The sequence below is a fragment of the Herpailurus yagouaroundi genome, unplaced genomic scaffold (assembly GCF_014898765.1).
Source record: "Herpailurus yagouaroundi ecotype Mexico unplaced genomic scaffold, PumYag 160, whole genome shotgun sequence".
NCBI lineage: Eukaryota > Metazoa > Chordata > Mammalia > Carnivora > Felidae > Herpailurus > Herpailurus yagouaroundi.
In genome coordinates, this window is record NW_024412401.1 from 19,402,960 (window position 1) to 19,422,352 (window position 19,393).

Here is a 19,393-nt window from a genome sequence, read left to right on the forward strand (position 1 = left end):
CAAATAGGGCGCAGTCGGTTAAGCGTCCGACTTCAGCCAGGTCACGATCTCACGGTCCGTGAGTTCGAGCCCCGCGTCAGGCTCTGGGCTGATGGCTCAGAGCCTGGAGCCTGTTTCTGATTCTGTGTCTCCCTCTCTCTCTGCCCCTCCCCCATTCATGCTCTGTCTCTCTCTGTCCCAAAAAATAAATAAACGTTGAAAAAAAAAATTAAACTGAAAGATGAGAAAACTAAAAAAAAAAACACGATTTCACTTTTCTTATTTCACCTATATAAGAATCATACAGTCTTACAAAATTCCAAAAAATACTGACCAATAGAAGAAAATAAAACCACCACCCAAAAATACTTTCAATCGTTAATTTATTAAGTATCCTTCCAGTGTTTTCTATTTGAGTGCATCACTGTCATCCACTAGAAATGGCTATATCATACTTTTATCACAGCACACTGGCAATATAAACTACTATGTAAAAGCAAGGCAGCATTGTAGTTACAGCACCTCAATTATCCTATTCAGCTGAGGAATCCAGCATTATGGAGCTATGAAAGAAAACTCTCCAGGGGCTAAAATGGTTTTGGTTCCAATCCTTTTTGATAGAAATGCCTCCTAAAATGCAATATATACTTCCCTTCCTTGAGAAAAACAGTACACAACAAACATGATTTAACTTTTGTTGATTCTACATCGTTATTATACCCATGTGATGAGTAACGTGGGGAATTGGTCTGAATCTTTTTTTTTTTTTTAAACTCTTCGCCCAACATTGAGTTCAAACTCATGACCCAAGATCAAGAGCAGTGTGCTCTACCAACTAAGCCAACCAGGCGCCCCAGTCTGAAAATATTCTAACTCCAGGGCACTTGGGTGGTTCAACTCTGATTTGGGATCAAGTCATAATCCCAGCATCGTGGGATCGAGCCCCACATTATGCTCTGTGCTGAGCATGGAGCCTGCTTGGGATTCATTCCCTTCCTCCCTCTCCCTCTCTTTCCCTCCCCTTCCCCACCCCCTCCCCTGCTCACACTCTATAATTCAAAAAATAATAAAATATTCTAACTCCAAGACATAGTTAGGAACTTGCTTTCCTAAATAAATTCATTTTATCACTGTCTTACTTATCCTTGGCCTCTTTCTCAAAAGTGGCACCATTTACGTATCTGCAAAACTTCTGGGCCCCATAGTATGGCTACTTTTCAAAAATAGTTTCTGAACTCAAGGACAATGCAGTTTCAAATGGTTATTCATTTATTTTAAAATCATCTGCACTGGGCACCTGGGTGGCTCAATCAGTTGAGCATCTAACTCTTGATTCCCAGGATCATGATCCCATGATCCTCCTGAGTGTGGAGACTGCTTAAGATTCTCTCTCTCCCTGCTCCTCTCCCTAGCTCACACTCTCCTAAAATAAACAAAAAACAAACAAAAAAAAATCTGCATTATTTTTACACTGATTTGTTGTCTTTTGGGGGATAGAGGACAACTTTCCACCAAGCCTTATACAGAGTAAGCCCTCAAACCTTGACTTTCAGCAGATTGCAGGACTTCTAGGACTTCTAGCTTGAGTGATTAAGAGACAACCTTACCACCTGCCAGCATGCACTTAGGTCAACATGCATTTTACCAAGGAGGGAGGGAGAGATGGAGGAAGGAAAGAAAGAGGAGGGCAAATTTATTTCTTGGGTATTAACAAAAATTGGTAATAAATTCCAAGTGAATGTTCCCATCTCAAATCCTCCTGTCCCTAACCCTACTCTAATGTTGCTCTTCCCCAACCATGTTCAGCTGCATTAGTCCCACCTATCCTCTCTGGACAGAATCAAGTGAAGTCTCAGAGTCATTAGAACAGGACAGACTTAATGCCAACAAGTCTTAGTCTGTAATACAGACATGTTTTTTGTTGTTGTTGTTGTTTTCTTTAGTAGGCTCCACACCCAATGTGGGGTGTAAACTCACAACCCTGAGATCAAGAGTCACATGCTCTACCAACTGAGCCAGCCAGGCACCCTGAGACAGACATGTTTTTATAAATTTTTTGTCTTCACATCCTCACTTCCATTCCATCCCCATCCCCACCCTCCACCTCTGCATCCATCAGATCAAGATTAACTTCTCATTAGTAACTCTGTCCCAAGGCCTTCTGAGGGAAAGAATATGCAGGGGAGTTGCCTTCTCCTTTTGGCCTATTTCCTCTTCATAAAACCCCCTCAGAAAGGGGAAGGAAGAAGGTGTCAAATTGTAGGCTAATCTACCTCATCATCCTTGGGGAGACAAGTTTAAGAAGCCAAATGTTTCTTTTAGTCAAGTCCTACTAACCAGTTACATCAGTTACAAAAACCAAGAATCTTTATTCTTGATACTCTAAGCCAAAACAGTATTAATCAAAATTATCAATTTAACTCCTATCTTATTTTCAAGCACAGGAAAGCCTTAACAATAGTTAATGCAGGAAAACCTCCAAACTCCAAAGTGTGAAAAGGACTTCAAGAAATCTCCCATATACAACAACACTCAAAAATTTACCTGGTTCAACTCATAATCACTTGATAGCCACTTCAAAGTTATAGTCTTCATCTCACATTATTTTCTTGTTTTGATTTTTGGGTAAAGTGGCATCTCTGCTAACCATTCTCATATAGTAAACTGGATATTAATGCTAAAAATGATTACATCCCAACCATACTTTCACAAGAGACAGAACTTTACAAATCTCCAATTCTTACTGAAGAGAGATGAGTAAGAATACTTCAAGTTATTCTTTTTCACAGCTCTGCATGAGCCGTTTAAACACCTGGCACTCAATTGTTATAAATACACAAATATTTCACAACTGATTTATACAAGTTCAGTATATCCATTATGAAGCTAGTCCACAACAGTAATATCATCTCTAGCTGTTACTGTAAGCCAGAAATATAAACACTGATTTAAGTACTTCAGACTCACAGTTTTTCATTACCCTTCTCCAACCTCCCTAATGAATCCAAGACATACTCGAGTTGTTTAAAAAAAAAAAAAGGGGGGGGGCACCTGGGTGACGCAGTTGGTTAAGCGTCCGACTTCAGCCAGGTCACGATCTCACGGTCCGTGAGTTCGAGCCCCGCGTCGGGCTCTGGGCTGATGGCTCGGAGCCTGGAGCCTGTTTCTGATTCTGTGTCTCCCTCTCTCTCTGCCCCTCCCCCGTTCATGCTCTGTCTCTGTCTGTCCCATAAATAAATAAAAACGTTGAAAAAAAAATTAAAAAAAAAAGTGTATTTGTTTCATTGTAATGGTGACTTTATTACCATTTCACTCATGCCAAAAGCAACTTTTTAAAAAATGTCAGTTACATGAAGAATGTACCTATCAAAACACAGATGTTTTGATTCAAATGTTAACATATCTGACACACACTAGGCTTGGTTTTCATTCATATACCAAAAATAAAATTCCTTAATAAGGAAATCTCCTACCACTACTATTGAGAAAGTATTCCCTACCTTTTTTCTTCTGACAAGTATGTGTTTAAAAACCGGCTCAACTATTCTCCACATCCACATTAATCTCAAGAACAAAGGGTTACAAAAATTACCCTCCAACACTTTGGGAAACTGCATGTTCTCTACTAGGTAAGCAATGACTACTTAAACTGTGTATCTCAAAAAGGATACACACTAACTGACTCCAGTTCCTCACCAAACATCTCCTTAACTTGTAGTCTGGTTTCTATCACTCTATTACTCCAACATTAAGAAAAATGCTATTTCCCAGGTCACCACTGAATTAACTGTCAAATCTTTTTTCTATTCTCATTCTTTCACCGGTCTCTGGCATTCAACACATTTCATAATTTTATTCCTGTGGCTTTTCAGACACCACATCCTGGTTCTTTTTTTTCTCCCCTCAAATCCTCAGCAGCATCACATCCTTCCCCGAGCCCTGACATGTAAAAATTTCAATTCTTGAGCACACTCTCCCTTCCCACAGAAATTTTATGCTCTACTAGCATCAATAATTACCTCCAACTTCAAAGCAAAAGACCTCAGGTCTCTCCAAAGATTCAGCCCACATCTAACTGCCTACTAGGTATCTAACCTATAAAGAAATTCATCCAAATGCATCTCATTCGAAGACTTGCACAATTTTCCAAGTGACCAATATTTTTCAGTGTTCCAGAGCTCAAAACTTTTTAATTTTTGTCAATGTTTATTCATTTTTAAGAGAGAGAGAGAGAGAGAGAGAGAGAGAGAGAGAACGAACAGAGGAGGAGCAGAGAGAGAGGGAGACAGACTCCAGGCTCTGAGCTGTCAGCACAGAGCCCAAAGCGGGGCTCCAACTCACAAGCCGCGAGATCATGACCCGAGCCGAAGTCGGACACCCAATGGGCTGCAGAGCTCAAAACCTTTAAACCATTCTTTTAACGCCACCATTTCTTTAAGGCCTATATCTATACCTTCCTTTACAATTCTGCCATCAACTTAGTATAGATACCTGAATTAAGGGTCATTGTTTGTATTTAAAGCCTCCTCCTGTCTTAGGTAGCTCAGTCTAGTACTAGTTTTGATGTCAGTGTTACATACATAACCCAGCAGTTACAAGATACCTTTATCAACTATAATATCAATAACTGCCTCCTGGTTCACTGAAACTTCATACCCTTATTTACCTGTCTGAACTAGCTTAACGGTAAAACTGATTACACAGTGATCGGTTTCATCTTTCAGAATACCACTAAAATCCATCATCTTCTGTTCACAAATCAACTCCTTGATAAAATACAAGCTCTTTATTCCTTTCTGATCCATACACTTTGGTCAAAATGGCCTTGCAATTCTCCCAAATTGCACCTACTTTTTTGCCTCCACCTTCCATTGGCATGGTTTCTCAACATCATACCGAGCATATCCCCCCATTTTCTTATTTTCTGTCCCTCAGCATAAACAGCAATTACTCTCTACTCGATGTCCACAACTCCACAGCATTTTAGGGCCACTTAACAATATATTAAACAGCCCTACTTGACAGCAGTTTGAGTTCTTAAGTGTAATTTTCATGCAACCACATGGCTTTCTTCCAACTGTTCTAACAGTGTGCTATCAATTGCCACTTCTCAGTGTTATGTGCCTGACCTCCTCCTAGAATGCACCTAAAATTGGCAGAGGGCTTAGAGATCAGCTCACCTTGCTGATTAGAACAGCTAGTAAAGGGGCGCCTGGGTGGCGCAGTCGGTTAAGCGTCCGACTTCAGCCAGGTCACAATCTCGCGGTCCGTGAGTTCGAGCCCCGCGTCGGGCTCTGGGCTGATGGCTCAGAGCCTGGAGCCTGTTTCCGATTCTGTGTCTCCCTCCCTCTCTGCCCCTCCCCCATTCATGCTCTGTCTCTCTCTGTCCCAAAAATAAATAAACGTTGAAAAAAAAAAAAAAAGAACAGCTAGTAAATTCAGAATGAAAAATGAAAGCAAAGGCAGTTTTAAACTACAGAAATCAAATCTAAACATCTCACTAAACGCCAACATATAAAAACAGAAGTGGGGCACCTGGCTAGCTCAGTTGGTAGAGTATATGATGCTTGATCTTGGGGATGTGAGTTCAAGCCCCATGCTGCACATAAAGCTTACATAATTAATTAGATAAGTAAATAAATAGATAAAAGTGAAATGGAGCCTAGCGGAACCAGACTCAGGAGTTCAAGGACCACACCTACATCTTCATCCTCTTATTCCCCATCCAGTGCAAAACCCCAGGTTTATGCACCACAAATGTGGACACTGACTCATCATCTAGCACTTGGCTACATTCCCTGAGAGCATTATTTCAGACAGGTACAGTAGTACAGTATTTGTGATTAAGATTTGGAAGTCACACAGACCTGCACTCTACAAATTACATGATTAAGTAACCTTGACCCAGTACTTTACTCTTTCTCAAACCTGGAAGGAGCACCAAACAAAATAATGTACCTCAAATGCTTAGTCTAGATCCTAATAGCTACCATAAATAATAACTATATTATTAATGTACTTTGGCCACTTCTGTTTCTGATTTAATTTCAAAATACTGCCTATTTATTCAAAACTATTCAAATAATTTTACTGAGTTTTGGAAAATATCATAAAGTTCACCCTTTTTAAGTATAAAATTCAATGACTTTTAGTATTTACCAACTGCACAACTATCACTGCAGGCCAACTATCACTCCAATAAAACCCTTTGCGACACTGGTCATTTCTTTCTCCCACAGATCGCTAGATTGTCAGAGTATATGAACTGGTTCATGGTATGCTATATATCCCATTACAGCTGGGATCTTTTGGTAAAGCACGATCAACATTAGAACAATTAAACAGCTCAAAATGCCTTAAAAAAAAAAAAAAAGACTTGGGGTGCCTGGGTGGCTCAGTTGGTTAAGTGTCTGACTTTGGCTCAGGTCATGATCTCACGGTTCGTGAGTTGGAGCCCCGCTTCCAATTCTGTCTCTCGCTCTCTCTCTCTGCCCCTCCCCTGCTTGCAGTCTACATCTCTAAAAAATAAACACTAAAAAAAATTAAAAATAAATTTAAAAACTCTTCTATGGTAAATAATTGTAAATGGCCTATATTAACAAGGTTTTTATTGCTGTAACCACCATCTGGATTGTTCTGTAATATACAGGGGTATTCTCCCACCATTACCTTAGTACTCCCAATCACAAGGAATTAAAAAGATAGTAAATAAACTGAAGTACCAGAGCTAAGAATTCTGAAGAGGTCATATGGTCTCCAGCAATTCAAAGAAGGGTTTCATCAACTCATTGATATACCAAGAAATTTTTAATCACAATAAAATGAAATCTTGAGGGAAAAACTTAAACATTCAGTAAGTTACTATGAAAAGCGAACCCAAAGAAAATGTCTAATGTGACTAACTTATATCAAAAATAACTTAGTCTCTCTTGCGGCACCTGGCTGGCTAAGTCCATAGAGCGTGAGACTTTTGATCTTGTGGTTGTGAGTTCGAGCCCCATATACTGGGCGTAGAGATTACTTAAAAATAAAAAAAATTAATAAATTTAACAAACAGAGTAACTTAAATTTCCTTTACTAGCTGCTGCAAATAAACTACCAATCAAGGCCAAACAAAAGATACAATAACATAGTAATCAAAATAGCAAATTATAATAAAACTGAATTATAAACATTAAATTCTCAGTTTGTTTTTTTTTTTACATTTCAAAGATTTTTTTTTTAATGTAATCTCTACACTCAGCGTGGGGCTCGAATTCACAACCCTGAGATCAAGAGTGGCAAGCTCCATCAACTGAGCCAGGCAGATGCCCCTAAAATTCTAAATGTCTTAACAAAAGAGACAATTATAACTATAGGAATTTGTCTACTATTGATCCTATAGGAAGAATACAGGAAAAATAAGGCTCCGTTTCCCACTGGTTCAAGGAAGCCTCTCTAATATCCAGACTCAAATGACAATGCTTTTCTGTCACTCCCAAAAGGATTCTGGCTCCTAACTGCATTGTTCTATTTCAGTCTTCCCATCAGAATGCAAGCACCTAGAAAACAGGAACAGTGCATTATTCTTCTGTATCCCCAACACTTAACAGTTGCTGACAAGTAGCAACATTCAATCTAAGTGAAAACCTGTATAGTAGCACATATCATTAACAGCAACAAAAACTATTACTCAGGCCTAATCTGGGTTAACCTACATTCTGAGCATTTCACAGAAGTAAAATGCCGTAAGAATTTACTATCTAAAGTTTTTATTTATGTAAGCATTTACCCTTATTCCCACGCATCAAGAAGACTTTTCATCACTGTTTCAAAAAATCTGAAGTCTGCACAGATTAGCAAGATACATAGAACATTTTTAGTCTTTCTATCAGCCCAAGAAAGTTACACTTCTCCTACAATAAATTGCAATTTACTTAACACTAGCAAGAATTATCTAAACTAGGGGCGCCTGGGTGACTCAGTCCATTGAATGCCCAACTCTTGATTTTGGCTCAGGTCATGATCCCTGGGTCATGGTATCAAGCCCTGAGGCAGGCGGGGGCTGGGCACCAAGCCTGCTTAAGATTCTTTCTCTCCCAAGGGGCGCCTGAGTGGCTCAATTGGCTGAGCATCTGACTTCGGCTCAGGTCACAATCTCAGGGTTCATGAGTTCAGCCCCACATTCGGCTATCAGTGAAGAGCCCTCTTCTGAATCCTTTATCCTCTTCTCTCTCTGCCCCTCCCCCACTCGTGCTCATGCACTCTCAAAAATAAATATTAAAAAAAAGATTCTCTTCCTGTGCCCCTCTCCCACCCGCACTCACGCTCTAAAAATAAACCTTTCCTTAAAAAAATAAAAAATAAAAACAAAAGAATTATCTAACCTAAGTAACAGTAGTTATCTTGCTTATCAGATGTGACTGGCCATTATGCCTGATAATGAACAAAATAATTGCTTAAGTGGATTGTCATTATTCTACTTCAATACATATATAGGGTAAAGCAAAAACTGAGTTAGAAAAGATTTTGTGAACTGGGAAATCTAAATATGAATTTTTATCAGATATTATTAGATTACTCTTTATATATATTAAATATTCATTTCCTAGGTATGATTATGTTACTATGATTATTTGTAAGAGAAGCTCTTTATTGTAAAGAGATATTTGCTTAGGAGGGGCACCTGGGTGGCTCAGTTAAGCGCTAAACTCTGGTCATGATCTCAGTTTGTGAGTTGGAGCCCCACATTCGGCTCTGTACTGGTTAGAGCAGAGCCCGCTTTGGATCCTGTCTCCCTGTCTCTCTGCCCCTGCCCCGCGCATGCACTTTCTTTCTCAAAAATAAATAAATACTTGGGGCATCTGGGTGGCTCAGTCGGTTAAGCGTTCGATTCTTCATCTTGGCTCAAGTCATGATCTCATGGTTCGTGAGCTCCCCATGCTACCAACACAGCACCTGCTTGGGATTTCTCTCTGCCCCTCCCCCCCCCAAAATAAATAAACTTAAAGAAGTAAAACATTGAAAAAGAGAAAGAGACACTTGCTTAGGAAATACTCAAGCATAAACGTCATGATGTTTCACCTTACTTTCAAATCAGCCTCAAAAGATGTACAAGGTAGAGAAAAAAGTCAATGTAGCAAAATATTAAGTACTGACTCCAAGTTAAAGGTATACTATGCTCTGGGGCGCCTGGATGGCTCAGTTGGTTGGGCGTCCAACTTCAGCTCAGGTAGTGACCTCTCAGTTTGTGAGTTCAAGCCCCACATAGGGCTCTGTGCTGACAGCTCAGAGCCTGGAGCCTGCTTCGGATTCTGTGCCTCTCTCTCTGCCAATCCCCAACTTGTGCTCTCTCACCTCAGGTCATAATCTCAGGGTTTTGTGGGCTCAAGTCCCATGTCGGGCCCCACTGCTTGGGATTCTCAGCCTCCCCCTCTCTCTCTGGCCCTCCCCGACTCATGCTGTCTCTCTCAAAATAAATAAATAAACTTAAAAAAAAAAAAAGCTGAAGGAAACCAAACAGAAGAATGAAAACTACAAAAAGGTCAGAAAAACAGTAACGACCAGGCATGTAGAAGACTTTGATGGCAGAAATATATACAAAATATCCTCAATTATAATTAACATTGACAGTTCCCACACTCCAGTTAAAAGAGAAATCTGCAGGATATATTAGCAAAGCAAAATCCAGCTGTGTGATGTTCATAAAAGATGTATCTAAAACATACCACTAGAACTGCCTAACGCATTTAAAAATTAAAGCAGTATCAAATGTAAGTAAGGGTGTGGAATTCTTATCAATTCAGTCTTGGGAATTAAATTCTGATATCTAAGATATCCATTATATGTATGCATTAAGCATCTTCCCGAGGTTTCTTGGCATCAGATGTTTAACATCCTCAAGAGAACTGAAAAAATAATCACACAATTTTCTGTGTTCTGTAGTTCAGGTGTAGAGCCTAATAAAAAATGACCATACAACACAGTTTGAGATCACCTAGTAAAGTTACACATACTCCACACAAACCAAAACTCCACTCCCAATTACAGTCTTGAGAAATCTGTTTATTTTAGGGGGAGGGTTGGCTTGTACAAATGTTCACATAGAGAGAAGTAAAATTTCTAATCATAAAAAAATGGAAATGACACAAACATTCATCACAATAGAGTAAGATGTGGCATATCCTTTTTTTTTTTTTTCATGTTTACTTATTTATTTTGAGAGACTAGAGCCAGCAAGGGAGGGGCAGAGAGGGAGAGAGAGAATCCTAAGCAGACTGGCCACAATCAGGGCAGAGCCCAAGGCTGGGCTTCAGGCTTGATCTCAGGAAATGTGGTATCATGGCCTGAACCCGAAATCAAGAGTCTGACACTTAACTCACTCAGTCACCCAGGACCCCCAGATGTGGCACATTCTTACAGTGGAGTACCATACTACTGAAAATTATCAAATTGGTAAAAACCAGTATGAATGAATCTAAAACATGTAAGAGAAAAAGTATCAGAATCTCATAAATTCCACTTAACTCAAGATTGATGAGACACCTGACTGGCTCAGTTGGTAGAGCATGGGACACTCGATCTCAGGGTCCTGAGTTCAAGCCCCATGTCAGGGGGTATAGTTTACTATGAATGAATGAATGAATGAATGAATGAATGAATGAAGCAAGCTTGAAAATGGGCAACAATAGACCATGTATTAGTTATGGGTTATATGGAATAAAAATTATTCTAAAAAATAAACAACAACAACAAAGTAGGATAATGGATACCTCTGGGAAAGAGGGAAAGGAATGCCTTGGGAGATGACAGGCTTTCAGGTAACAATGCTCTATTTCATGAGTAGTCATTTTATTTTTGTTTTTGAAAACTCTACATGTGTTTTTATATCTCATATACCTTGCCCAATATGTATCTTTTATTTTTTTTTATTTTTTTTTTTAATTTTTTTTTCAACGTTTATTTATTTTTGGGATAGAGAGAGACAGAGCATGAACGGGGGAGGGGCAGAGAGAGAGGGAGACACAGAATCGGAAACAGGCTCCAGGCTCTGAGCCATCAGCCCAGAGCCCGACGCGGGGCTCGAACTCACAGACCGCGAGATCATGACCTGGCTGAAGTCGGACGCTTAACCGACTGCGCCACCCAGGCACCCCTACCAATATGTATCTTTTATTTCTCAATAAAAATCATTAAGTATAAAAGTATTATTCCAGGGGCACCTGGGTGACTCAATTAAGCTTCCAACTCTTGATTTAGGCTCCGGTCATAATCTCATGGTTCAGGCTCTATCCTGACAGTGGGGAGCCTGCTTGGGATTCTTTCTCCCTCTCTCTCTGCCACTTCGCTGCTCACAATTTTTCTCTCAAATATAAATAAAAATATTTTTTAGGGGCGCCTAGATGGCTCAGTTGGTTGAGTGTCCAACTTTGGCTCAGGTCATAATCTCACGATTTGTGAGTTAGACTCTGTGCTAACAGGTCAGAGTGTGGAGCCTGCTTCTGATTCTATATCTCCCTCTCTGCCCCTCACTCCCCTCAGAAATAAATAAAATTTTTAAAAATTAAAAATAAAAATATTTAAAAAACATTATTCCACTTTAAGTATGTATTACTTAACATAAAAAAAGGATTTATAATGAAATGTTAAACCATGATTAAGTCCTTTTTATCTTTTTTTTTTTTTTAAGTAATCTGCACCCAACGTGAGGCTCGAACTCACAACTCTGAGATCAAGAGTTGCATGCTCTTCCAACTGAGTCAGCCAGGTGCCCCATAATTTTTATCTTTTAATTTTCTCAAATTTTCTAAAATGTATTTTCTTAGTCTGATCCTGAAACATTCTGTAAGATGAAATTTTGAGAAAAGAGGAGGAAAAAAAATTAATTTGGGTCTAAAAATTATGTAATATTAGGCTTATCGAATCAATCCTAAAGCTAGTCTTTTCCTAAACCCTGTTTCAGCTAAACCTGTATTTTTTTAAGCCCACTTTACTCTTGTTTAATGATTTGGCAATGCTAAACACCGTTATCAAATGAAAAATTCCACGCTTCAAAGAGCACACATTCCAGCCAGGTAGACACACAATACAGGTAGCACTATACACCTTGCCCAAGCCCATGAGGTTGTGAAGATATTTTAGGTTTTCATCTGCCTAACCTGGAAAGCAGCATGTTATGGTGCCAAGAACAGTCAGTCTGAAGGCCTACAACCTCCTCAGTTGAGACTGAGTGTTCAGAGTGTTTTTGTATGGGGATGAAAGGGCACAAGGAGGCAGAAAAAATAAAATGGAGAGAAAACACAGGGAAGAGAAATAAAAGGGAGTGGAGAGAATTAAAAGACACAGGGAGAAAAACACCATCAACAAGAAGCAACTCCGAGCTTCCGAAAGTCTTCACACAATATCTAGGACTGATCTGATCAGAAAATTAAGACTACATGTAAAAAAAATGAGTAAAGAGTAACATTGTTAAGTATTATTGGACTGTGTGCATACACTATAACTTTAAATGAGATAGTTCCTATGTGATATTTTACTTAAAAACAAGTTAATAATAACACTACACCAATAGCAAGAAACAAAGTTACAGCAACAGTAAGCTTGGAACTAAATCCAAATGAAATTCCCTCCTCTTTAAATCCTTAAAAATCTTTAAAATGAATTTTAAGTTTGAAACCCAATCAAATATATGTTCCATTACTTTTCATATTCCAAATGAAGAAAAACAGAGCTACATATTCCTAACAACTTTTCAAAGAACCCCATGTAGTTTTAAATGAAACACCTACTCCTTTATCCAAGTCCGGTTTCATAAATTAACTCCATGGGGCTTAAACTCCCAATCCCGAGATCAAGAGTGGCATACTCCACCAACTGAGCCAGCCAGGCAACCCTAATTTACTTTCTTTAAAAAAAAATCCAGGACATGGGCTCCAAGGTGGCTCAACTGGCTAAGTGTCCTACTCTTTTTTTTTTATGTTTTTAATTTATTTTTGAGAGAGAGCATGAACTGGGGAGGGACAGAGACTGGGGGGGAGGGGGTAAGGATCCAAAGTGGGCTCTGTGCTGACAGCAGCAAGCCTGATGCAGGGTTCAACCTCATGAACCACGACCTGAGCCAAAGTCAGAGGCTCAAGCATGGAGCCTGCTTGGGATTCTCTCAGTCCCTCTCTCTCTCTCTGACCTCCCTGCTCTCTCGTACGTGCACTGCTCTCTCAAATTAATAAAAATCTCTCTCTACCCCTCCCCAACTCTCTCAAATTAAAAAATACAATATATAAGGGGCGCCTGAGTGTCTCAATCAGTTAAGCTTCCAACTCTTGGTATTGGTCAGGTAATATCTCAGGATTTGTGAGATCAAGCCCTGCATGGGGTTCTGTGCTGACAGCGCAGAGCCTGCTTGGGATTCTCTCTCTCCTCTCCTCTCTCCTCTCTCTCTCTCTGCCCCTCCCTCACTTGTGTGCATGATCTCTCGCTCTCAAAATAAACATTAAAACAATGTTTTAAATATACATATATAAGAAAAAATACAGGACATGCAGCATCTTTGAGAGAAACACTAAAGAAATCTCAAAAAAAAAAAAACCACGGTAGAAAATATCAATATATGCAGTCTGTGTATCTGTAAAAACAAACCTGTTAAATTTGATTCTTGGACTTTAGAATGAAAAAAAAGGATTTCATTCCTAAATATTCGACAGTTGGGTCAAAATTATTTCAAAACCAGCTACAGGCTTATATGGTTGATATTCCCTGTCAGTCTTCCCTCTCTTTGCCTTCCTTCAAGTTACATCTCCAATCTCCTTTGGGGCAGAGGTAGGGGGAGACAACTGCTTCCAAGACCTATCAGTGATCCACACCATCTTACCAGTCAACACCACCAGTACAATATGCCCCACTTTTAAAGGGCATTCCATTTACTCAAATTAATTAAGGGCTAACGGGTATTTGCTGACCTCGTAAAGATTAATAAAATAAGACAGATTTAACAGGAACTTCACAGTCTGTGAATTCATGCAGGCTCCTTTTGAGCAGGCATTTGCTTACACCAAAAAAAAAGTGCCTAATAACAACAAAAACTTAATCATTTTTAAAAAAGACTGGAGGATCAATACTTGAAGACTAATACTTTCAAAGAAAACGCTCCACTTCAGACCAGTTCAAAACTTCAAGATTGGTTTATACCCTCTACATACCATATATGATTAAAGGAGTAGAGAAAGCAACCAGTTCCCACTATAATTAACCCACAGGGCATAAGGCATATTGGAATTAACCCATTCTTCTCCATGTTCTCCTACCATTTCTCCCTCAACAATAAGTCACTAACACTGACACCGCTGTTGAGCACTGCACAGGCTGCATCAGTTACCAGGAAAGGGAAGCAGAGTTGTTATTGTTGTTCTAGCCTTGTTCTAAGGCAGCTCCATGTGACTGCTGCCGGTCCAGCCCACATTTAAAGACAGAAGCCAGAGGAAACCAGAACGGCAGGAAATAGGCAGGAGAGGCAATTACCACAACCTTTTCCCATGGCCTCATCGCTATGCCACCACTTCCAGCCATATTTCAATTGTAACAGAACCCCCCCCCCCCCCGAATTAATTTGTGAGGGTCAGAAGCAACAAGGAAGCAAACAATGAAAATCACAGCTGTGGAAAACAAGCAGGACAGTGGCGGGGGAAATTTTCATCACACATGTGAACTAGGCATAAAAAACAAAAATCAGATGGAACATATGGGAAGTAAGCAGAAGAGTAGTGTGGGAAACTAATCACTTCTGCCTAATAAGAGAAGTGTTCACAGCAATGGGAGGATGATAGCTTGAGCCCTGCAGGCAGGTAAGAGATATTGGTGGATAGGACAACTCTATCGTCTCCATAGAGGGGAATTTATTCCCCTTCCTGAAACAGATAGGTATCATCCCAATCTAGGCACCTAACACCTAGGATACAGGAGAGCTTCCTTCCATCTCCATTAGACAAACTGACACTAAAAATTAGTATATACAATTCGTGACAAAAAGTGAGGAACACACTAACTACTGACATAACTCTTGGTTTAAAGAGGTATACCATAATTGAAGAGAAAATAAAAAAGGCCTGGGTTCACCCAAGTTAATTGTATATGCCCTTCAAATAAAAGATGTTTGGATACCTTATAAAGACCTTCAAAAGCTCTCAACTGTTAGGACACACAGGGGCTAAAGACAATAAGCCTAAATACTGACAGACCATATACATCAAATAGAAGTATAAACCAATATCCAACAGAAGAAGTAGTAAACTACAAGATTATTTCAAACAGGAAATAACAGGAATGATGACAGGATTAACTCCTACAGAGAACAGAATATAAGACCAGAGTGGTAGGTCTTGAGATGCCCGGGCAAATAATCAGATTGAAAACCGAGGGGAAAAGGTGGAAAAGCCAAGTGGGAAAAGTGATTCAGAGGCAAAGAAGACAGATATAACACACTAAAGAAAGAATAACATTTTAAATACGTACTACAATAAAGCTTCAGTTTACAATGCGTTCTCAAAACTACATTAAAAAAAAAAAAAAAACCTCTGATATAACCAGGCTAGAGGAACCGAGACTGAGGAGGAAAACTGAGTCCCCAGAGTCTAACACCAAAACCTTCCAGAACGAAAAAGGGTAGAACCTAACTATCCCTCCGAGTATGCCGGGAAAGGCTACAGAGCGCAGAAGTTGGGGTTTAAGACGTCTAGTCCCAAGACTAGTGACAGGCGTGAAAACGGAAAGGTGGTCTGTGGTCAGGATGGGGACCATCAGCATTGAGCGGGAGCTCCAGCGGACAGGCAGGGAGGGAGAGGTGGGAGAAAAACCACACCCTCCAGGGCAGAAACCCGAAGGGGGGGGAGGGGAAGGCGCCCCCTGGGGTTGGGTGGGGCCAGGCCGACTAGGACAGGGGTAGGCAGGAAGAAGCACTGGACGACCACGGGCGAGAAGGAAGGAAGGCGTCCGGGCCTGGGCATACTGAGGACGCAAGAAGCTGGCGAGGGAAGCTTGGCCCGGTCTTCATGAGTGGGAGCTGGGGCAGTACGAAGAGGGTTAGGAGAAAGAAGAGCTGAACCAGGACGAGAGAGCGCACGCTGCCACGCTCAGGGCTCTGGAACAGGGAAGGAAAAAGAGGGTGCCAATTACCGCTGCTGTTCTCGCTGGACTCGGGACCAGCTGCCGCCGCCACCGCCGCTCGTTACCTGCCAATGTGCCTCTTACAAAGCGGCGGCGGCGGCAGAGGCGGCCCGGCCCGTCACGTGACCTCCGCGTCACGGGGGAAGGAGGAGCCACCATACGTAGCTAGCGCGCCGCTCATCAGCCCGCCCACAGAGCGCGTTGCTTCGCCTAGCCTCCCCCAGGCCTAGTAGGAGAGGCCAACAGCGCCGCGGCGGAGGCAGGCACGGGAAGGAGTAAGGAAAATTTTATAGGATGTATCGTACTCGGAGTTGTCAGGAGGGTACTACATACCGCACCCAAGATGCCAACAACTGCAGCGTGTAGTCGCGGTGTGATGATCTCACAAGACACCAGGAGTCGCTCCCCTGCGACCGCCTTCCTCCCATCACGTGATGTGGGCCAACCACTCAAAGCAGGCCTAGCTTCCCAAACCCTGGGAATACTCTTCCTAGACCTCCGCACAGCAGAGAGATATTCGCCACCGCCCCGTTTCCCTCGCGAGTTCAAAGACCATGCGTTTATGACTTAGTGCTGAAGGAAGGTGGAGGCGGGAAACGGTCAGCACTGGCCTCCGAGACTAACACCAGTCGGCTCCGCTTGCCAGGTAGCTGAGCGTGGTTCCTGCTGGGAGATGTAGTCCCGGCTGAGGGGGTGGGGTTCCACTACCACGTTCCCGGGCTTGCGCTCCGCCCCGCCCCCTGCGCGGGAAAACGCCAACGGCTAGCTAAGGTACACCCGTGGTGGAGGAACCTTCAAAAGGAACTTTAACAGAGCGGGAGGGCTTCGTGGATAATATGTTGTTAAATGCGAGGGTGGAATTCTGCAGTACGAAGCTCCTTCTACGTAAATTAAGTAATGTTTATTGATCGCTTACTTCATGTCAGTGGTCTATGCAACCATTTTTACTAAATCTTATGATCAACACTTTGAAGTAGGGATTGCAGCTGGTAAAGAAAGGCTTAGAGGACTTCCTGGCTGGCTCACTTGGTAGAGCATGCGACTCTTGATCTTGGGGTTGTGAATTGAAGTCCCAGGTTGGGTGTAGAAATTATTTTAAGATTAAAATACTTAAAAAAAAAAAAAGGAAGAAAGAAAGAAAAGAAAGGCTTAAAGGTTCAGAAAGAAAGAAAAAGAAAGCAAGAAAGAGAAAAAGGAAGGAAGGAGAAAGAAAAAGGCTTAGAGGTTCAGGTGTTTCTGGCTGAAGAGACTCAAACCACATTTTCTGTCTCCAAGCAATGAATAACCCCTTCCTCTCAAAAAGATCTAACTCCAAGAATTAAGCCCAAGGGGGATAATGCTTTATACTTGTAGCATAGTGTTTTAAAGTATTTGCTCGTTGACTGACCTATTTGATCCTCAAAGGCAGTATCCCAGGCAAGTTAGGTACATGGACTTTGGAATACAGCAGGTCCTACATTAATTTGTGCTTTCCTTTGTGATAACACCACTTCACCACGTGGTGAAAATTAAATGAGATCAAGTAAAGTACCTGTTTGGCATGTAAACCCTCAATAATCAGTAGTAATTATTTTCACACCTGGTATGTACCCTTTGGGCACAACAGATATAAAAGTAAGGTGGGAAGGAAATTAGCATATACTGATCTTTGTGCAGGGCACTGTAGTATTTACTAACATGCTAGTTACTAATAGACTGTTTTGGTTAAATTGATGAATAACAATTGAAACCTTAATAGTCCTGCTCAATTCAAGAGAAGCCTTTGTTATTTATCTGAATTGTCAAAGAATGCTCAGGCTAAAACAAATAAAACTTATTATCATGACCATTCATGTGTAGATGTACCTTATCTCTCCCTTTCTGACAGTGAGCTGGAATTGTGCCAGGTCAGTTCAGTCTTCCTCCTCTTTGTATTCATGTTTTATAGAAATGTGTGGGAGAGTCCAACATAAAACCCTTGAGAGGCAAAGACTTAATTGAAAGAGTACAAGAAGACAATTCTGAAAGGACATATACAAATCAGATAACAGGAGCTGTCTCTGAGGAGTGGGAAGGAGGGTTTGTGATTGAGGTTGCTAGTCAAAATGGACTGTAATCTAATCTATAACGTTTTAATTTTTTTAATTAGGCCCCATGCCCAATGTGAGGCTTGAACTCACAACCCTGAGATCAAGAGTCACATGGTCCACCGACTGAGCCAGCCAGGTGCCCTTAATGTTTTAATTTTTTACATGAAGAAGGTACTGGTGTTTTAATTAAAGATAAACTTTAAGAAAAGAGAGACCAGGGCTCCTGGCTGGCTCAGTTGGAAGAGCATGTGACTCTTGATCTCAGCGTCTTGAGTTGCAGCCCCATGGTGGGTGTAGAGATTATAATCAATCAATCAATAAACACATACATTCATTAACTAACTTCCAAAAACAAAGAAAGAAAAAAGAGACCATGTATTAGCACTGTGAGTTGTACAAACTATGTTACTTTTTCAGTCCCTCAATTTCCTCTTCTGTAGTTATATTAAAAAACATGTCTTTTCTGTACCAGGCATACTGTGCTGGATGCTATCAATAAATTATCACTTATCAAGGGAGAAGTCCTACCTAGGACCTAGGATCAGAGAGAAAAATAAAGGCATCAAAGTCCTAAAACCTCACTGGTAATAGTTATTACCACCTGGATGTAATAGAACTATCCTCTCACAATAAGTTCCCCTAAGGGATAATACTACCAACCATTTCCACGCAGCCTGACTCTGACACATTGACTCTGAAACTAATTTCAGATCCTGTAACTGCCAAAAATATCACCATCCAATTCACCAGTTTTTCATTGCTTGAGTACACTTGGCTGGACTAAAGTGAGAGCATAATATGATGGAAATACACTGGAGAAATTCTCAGAAGCCTGGGTTGTTAAGTCTGTACACATGGCAGGCAATAAAGTAGGTGGTTGAAATCAGATGAGGCCCATCTCAGAAAGAACCAGTAAATGGATACCTAAGATACAGGAAGATCAAATCAAGGTTGTATTAACTCCAAAGCAGAATCTTCACGATCTAGATAAAACTAATCACAGTTCAAGTCTAATCTACTCAATTACAGTAAATGATATCATCAAATGCATTATACCTTGCCTGAAGAATGTGATAACTGAGTGGGAATGGTCTGTATAGAATCTTTTAAAAAAAGAAAGAAAGAAAGAAAGAAAGAGAGAGAGAGAGAGAGAGAGAGAGAGAAAGAGAGAAAGAGAGAAAGAGAGAAAGAGAGAAAGAGAGAAAGAGAGA

General features: G+C 40.7%; 1 protein-coding gene across 6 annotated transcripts in view; it reads right to left on the reverse strand.

Annotated features, from left to right (window-relative positions):
• UBAP2 (ubiquitin associated protein 2) overlaps positions 1-16,230 on the reverse strand; it is a 111,261-nt gene extending 95,031 nt beyond the window's left edge. For 5 of the 6 annotated variants that reach the window (XM_040481481.1, XM_040481480.1, XM_040481479.1 and 2 more), the window contains exon 1: positions 16,123-16,230. The gene's annotated coding sequence lies outside the window, so the exon portion shown is untranslated. The remainder of the gene's footprint in view (positions 1-16,122) is intronic. The other variant, XM_040481483.1, reaches the window with a different exon arrangement.
• Positions 16,231-19,393: the final 3,163 nt, after the last annotated feature.